The sequence below is a fragment of the Triticum aestivum genome, chromosome 5D, assembly GCF_018294505.1.
Source record: "Triticum aestivum cultivar Chinese Spring chromosome 5D, IWGSC CS RefSeq v2.1, whole genome shotgun sequence".
Lineage (NCBI taxonomy): Eukaryota > Viridiplantae > Streptophyta > Magnoliopsida > Poales > Poaceae > Triticum > Triticum aestivum.
The window spans coordinates 435,218,801-435,224,800 of record NC_057808.1 but is presented as its reverse complement, the minus strand read 5'-3'; positions in this window follow the sequence as shown (position 1 = coordinate 435,224,800).

Sequence of the window (6,000 nt, the reverse complement as noted above, 5' to 3'; positions counted from 1 at the left end):
TCATGATTTCTGTTTTCTCTTTCCTTTCCTTTTTGTTTGTTTCGAGAAAGATATCATCCGATTCTCCTTCTATTGATTCTTTTCCGATTGAGATGTACGGATCCATGTGTCTACATACATGGATTCTGTTCATGGATTAACGAAAATGTGCAAGAGCTCTATTTGCCTCTGCCATTCTATGAGTCCCTTCCTTTTTGCGTATGGCACCCCCACTCCCTTTGGCAACATCTACTAATTCGGAACTTAATTTGAAAGCCATATTTTGACCCGGACGCTTTGTGGATGCTTCTAATAACCAACGAATGGCAAGTGCTCTTCCTTGTTTAGATCCTATTTCAATCGGAACTTTCCGCGTCGATCCTTTTTTATTACGTCTTGTTTTTACTCCTATATTGGGAGTTACTCTACGTATTGCTTGACGTAAAACCAATAGTGGATTTGTTTCTGCCTTTTGTTGAATCTTTTTCATGGCTCGATAGAGAATTTGATAAGCCAATGATTTTTTTCCGTCTTTCATAATACGGTTAACCACCATGTTTACTAATCAATTACGAAAAATTGGATTGGATTTTGCAGTTCTTTTTTCTGCAGTACCTCGACGTGACATGAGCGTGAAAGAGGTTCAAGAATCCATTTTCTTTTTTATAAGAGCTAAAATCACTTATTTTTTGGCTTTTTTACCCCATATTGTAGGGTGGATCTCGAAAGATAGGAAAGATCTCCCTCCAAGCCGTACATACGACTTTCATCGAATACGGCTTTCCACAAAATTCTATAGGGATCTATGAGATCAAGTATGGAATTCTGTTTACTCACTTTAAATTGAGTATCTGTTTCCCTCCTTTTCCCGCTAGGATCGGAAATCCTGTATTTTGCATATCCATACGATCGAGTCCTTAGGTTTCCGAAATAGTGTAATGGGAAAAGAAGTGCTTCGAATCATTGTTATTTGACTCGGACCTGTTCTAAAAAAGTCGAGGTATTTCGAAATTTTTGTTGACACGGACAAAGTAAGGGAAAACCTCTGAAAGAATTTCCATATTGACCTTGGACATGTAAGAGTTCCGAATCAAATCTCTTTAGAAAGAGGATCTTTTGTCTCATGGTAGCCTGCTCTAGTCCCCTTACAAAACTTTCATTATTGGGTTAGCCATACACTTCACATATTTCAAGCGATTCACATGGCATCATCAAATGATACAAGTCTTGGATAAGAATCTACAACGTACTAGAATGCCCTTGTTGACGATTCTTTACTGCGACAACATCTAGGGTTCCTCGAATAATGCGATATCTCACACCGGGTAAATCCTTAACCCTTCCTCCTCTTACTAATACTACAGAATGTTATTGTAAATTATGGCCAATACCAGGTATATAAGCAGTGATTTCAAATTGAGAGGTTAATCATACTCTGGCAACTTTACGTAAGGCAGAGTTGGGTTTTTTGGGGTTGATAGTGGAAAAGTCGACAGATAAGTCACCCTTAATGTCCCTTTACAGAACCGTACATGATATTTTCACCTCATACGGCTCCTCGGTCAATTCTTTCGAAGGGATCCTTTTCCTTGTTCGAGAGTCTCCGCCCTTCTTCCACTCCGTCCCGAAGACTAGCTAAGACCAATTGAGTCATGTTTTCATGTTCTAATTGAACACTTTCCATTTATGATATGATTAAAGGAGAAGATTGTTCTTTTACCAAACATATGCAGATCAAATCACAACTTATAATAAGAAGAAATATTTCTCGGTATCAATCCCCTTGCCCCTCATTCTCTGAGAATCAGAAGGATCCTTTTCGAGTTTCCATTTCTTCATTTGGAATCTGGGCTCTTCTATCTTCGACTTATTTTTTTTGGCTTTATTCTTTATTTATTTCATTTCGATTTTCCCTCTTCCTCTATCCCTATCCTCTAGGTACATCGTTTGCATCAATAGAGAACCTTTTCCTCTGTATGAATCTATATTATTCCATTCCAATTTCTTCCTGAAACTTCCCAAGAAAAATCCCGAATTGGATACAAAATTGACGGGTTAATGTGAGCTTATCCATGCGGTTAGATACTCTTCAAATAGGAATCCATTTTCTAACTGGCTTTCATGCTTTGGTGAGTCGTCCGAGATCTTTTCGATGACCTATGTTATGTTGAAGGGATATCTATATAATCCGATCGATTGCATAAGACCCACGGTAGCAATAGAACGGCGAAAGTATACAGAAAAGATAGTTCTTTCCGATTTTGATTATCTATATATTAGTTCATTTCTATTTCTAGATATCTATTTTTATATATTAGTATTAGTTAGTAGTACTATTAGTTACCGATCCCGGCTCTGTGAGTTCTTTCTTCCGTGATGAACTGTCGGCACCAGTCCTACATTTTTTTCTCTGTGGACCGAGGAGAAAGGGGGCTCAGTAGGAAGAGGATTGTACCATGAGAGAAGCACAGAGGTCAACCCGCTTCAAATATGGAACATGGATTCTGGCAATGCAACGGAGTTGGGTCCTCATATCGTTCCGAATGAATCAGTCTTTCTACAGAGGTCAATCATTGCCTATTAGGCAAGAGGATAGCAAGTTCTAAATTCTGTCTCGGTAGGACATGGATTTCTATTACTATGAAATTCATAAATGAAAATGAAGTAGTTAATGGGAGGGCTACCGTTATCCTTTTTCTTGTATGTGTTTCTAAGAGAAGTAATTTGTCCTCATGTTTCGATGTCTCAAGAAAAGGGCGTGGAAACAGATAGAAACTCTTGAATGGAAATTGAAAAGAAATGTAGCCCCAGTTCCTTCGGAAATGGTAAGATCTTTGGCGCAAGAAGAAGGGGCGACCCATATCATCTTGACTTGGTTCTGCTTCCCCTCTTTTTTTAAGAATACCGAGTTGGGTTCTTCTCCTACCAGTATCGAATAGAACGTGCTGAACAAGATCTTCTTCATGGAAACCTGCTCGATTTAGATCGGGAAAATCGTACAGATTTTATGAAACCATGTGCGATGGCTCGAATCCATAGTCAATCCTAATTTCGATAGGACCAGTTGACAATTGAATCCAATTTTTCCCATTATTTGACTATCCATAATAGTGCGAAAAGACAGCCCGGAGGAAGAGTGGCCTTGAGTTTCTCGCCTCTTTGCCTTAGGATTCGTTAATTCTCTATCTCGATGGGACGGGGAAGGGATATAACTCAGCGGTAGAGTGTCACCTTGACATGGTGGAAGTCATCAGTTCGAGCCTGATTATCCCTAAACCCAATGTGAGTTTTTTCTATTTTGACTTACTCCCCCGCCACGAACGAACGGGAATGGATAAGAGGCTTGTGGGATTGACGTCATAGGGTAGGGTTGGCTATACTTCTGGTGGCGAACTCTAGGCTAATAATCTGAAGCGCATGGATACAAGTTATTCTCGGAAGGAAAGACAATTCTGAATCTGCTTTGTTTACGAATAAGGAAGCTATAAGTAATGCAACTATGAATCTCATGGAGGGTTCGATCCTGGCTCAGGATGAACGCTGGCGGCATGCTTAACACATGCAAGTCAAATGGGAAGTGGTGTTTCAAGTGGCGAACGGGTGAGTAACGCATAAGAACCTGCCCTTGGGAGGGGAACAACAACTGGAACGGTTGCTAATACCCCGTAGGCTGAGGAGCAAAAGGAGAAATCCGCCCGAGGAGGGGCTCGCGTCTGATTAGCTAGTTGGTGAGGTAATAGCTTACCAAGGCGATGATCAGTAGCTGGTCCGAGAAGATGATCAGCCACACTGGGACTGAGACACGGCCTAGACTCCTACTGGAGGCAGCAGTGGGGAATTTTCCGCAATGGTCGAAAGCCTGACGGAGCAATGCCGCGTGGAGGTGGAAGGCCTACGGGTCGTCAACTTCTGTTCTCGAAGAAGAAATAATGACGGTATCTGAGGAATAAGCATCGGCTAACTCTGTGCCAGCAGCCGCGGTAAAACAGAGGATGCAAGCGTTATCCGGAATGATTGGGCGTAAAGCGTCTGTAGGTGGCTTTTCAAGTCCGCCGTCAAATACCAGTGCTCAACCCTGGACAGGCGGTGGAAACTACCAAGCTGGAGTACGGTAGGGGTAGAGGGAATTTCCGGTGGAGCGGTGAAATGCATTGAGATCGGAAAGAACACCAACGGCGAAAGCACTCTGCTGGCCGGCACTAACACTGAGAGACGAAAGCTAGGGGAGCAAACGGGATTAGAGACCCCAGTAGTCCTAGCCGTAAACGATGGTGTAGCGACCCGACCTCAAACGGTCAAGCCTCTGTGTATCTGTGCCATCCCTGGATCGGTATGCTGGCACACACAGTACATCAATGTATATATCAAAGTGCAATCACATGTATAAATAACGTAAAACTGATATATACCTCATAAGTCTCAGCGGAAACAAACAATCGCGTGTGGAGTCCCATCAACGCCATCGGCAGGTTGAGTGTAGACCGTAACCCAATCAATGAAACTCACTCGTTGTAGAAATAATCCTGCAACATGATACGTTGCAGCCGTGTAGGTCAGTACATTGAATGTACCGACAAGATCACTTTAATAAAAACAGATGATAAACTATACTATATGCAATACGGCTTTGTGGCTCTGTATCTGAGTTTTGTTTGCGTAAAAGCTGGTTTTATTTTCCTATAACAAAGGAATATCAGGAGTCTGTGCTACAGAGTTTTCTATCATGACATGGTTCCGCCAACCGATGTCTCATAGCCCAAAATCATCATAAGTTGCCCACAATTATGTTATCAGTCCGGTGTTGAGAGTTCCGAGATAGATCCAAGTCCAGAGGCTCAAATTGTCCGTAACCGGGGACACGGCTAATTGATTATGTTTAAACCCCTGCAGAGGTTTGTACACTTTACCCGCAAGATTCGATCCCTCTTTTTACATTCTCGCACTTTAGGGTGTTTGAGAACAAGACGACCGAAACATGGTCTTCCGAAGAGTTCCCCTGACCACTGTCCGGTGCTCATCCAATCCTTCCGTAGTTCTACATTTGCTAGCACCGTCCCAGCCAGAGTCACCACTAAGGTCAACCAAGCCAGAGCCCATAGTGACTTGCGGTTGCACAGGTAAGCTTCCAGGCATGAAGTATTCTTCCGTCTCTTTGAGTCTGGGTGAAGCTTTCCGCAAGATGTCATGGCGCTTCTCCATGCAACCCGGCCATCCACTGGTTTCTCCAGGGTGCCCGTCAACCGTCCTTCACCCAGTAGTGTGTATTGAATTCTTGTCTCGAGTCTCGAAATCTTGAGGTCTTGGAGTCCTGAAGATGCAGTCCTTGCTGATGCCATCATGAAGTTGTCGCCATTGACGTAGAGTCCTCCTTCTTCACACCACTCTCGTGCACTCATACCAAACCCCGTCTACTATAGCGTAGCATTGAAACTAATGTCCCGGGCTTGATAACAGAAAGATGGATTCCTACCTCATGCATTCTACTCAACTACAAGATTCAATAACACTATTGGGAGGATTGTTGAAAGGGTGCCACTACATGCAAATAAAACATAGGTATGAAAAACATGGTCAAAGTGAACTTGCCTGGTAAGTTGATGAAGATAACAACGCTCTCGAAAATAACTTGATAGGACTATACGCAACTCTCCGATGAAATCTATAATAACAAACATGACATTCACATAAGCAAGCATTCTAGCAAGCACATCTAACAATAAAAAAAACTCAATAAGAAAACCCAATACAAAACAAATAACACATCGAAAGAACTAATAGGGGAAAACTATAAAGAACCTACTGGGAAAAACCTTTTGCCTTAACTACAAAAATAGTTTTGTCCTAAGTAAAACTTAACAAAGAAAATACTAAACTAATAATTTTAACAGAAAATAAAATTTAAATCAACTAAGTTAACAGAAAGTATTTTTCATAAAGTTTTACTAGCAAAAGGAAACACATAAAAAGCTAAATTAAAACTCTAATTATGCTTAAAACAAAACTAGTAAGAAAAAGAAATAA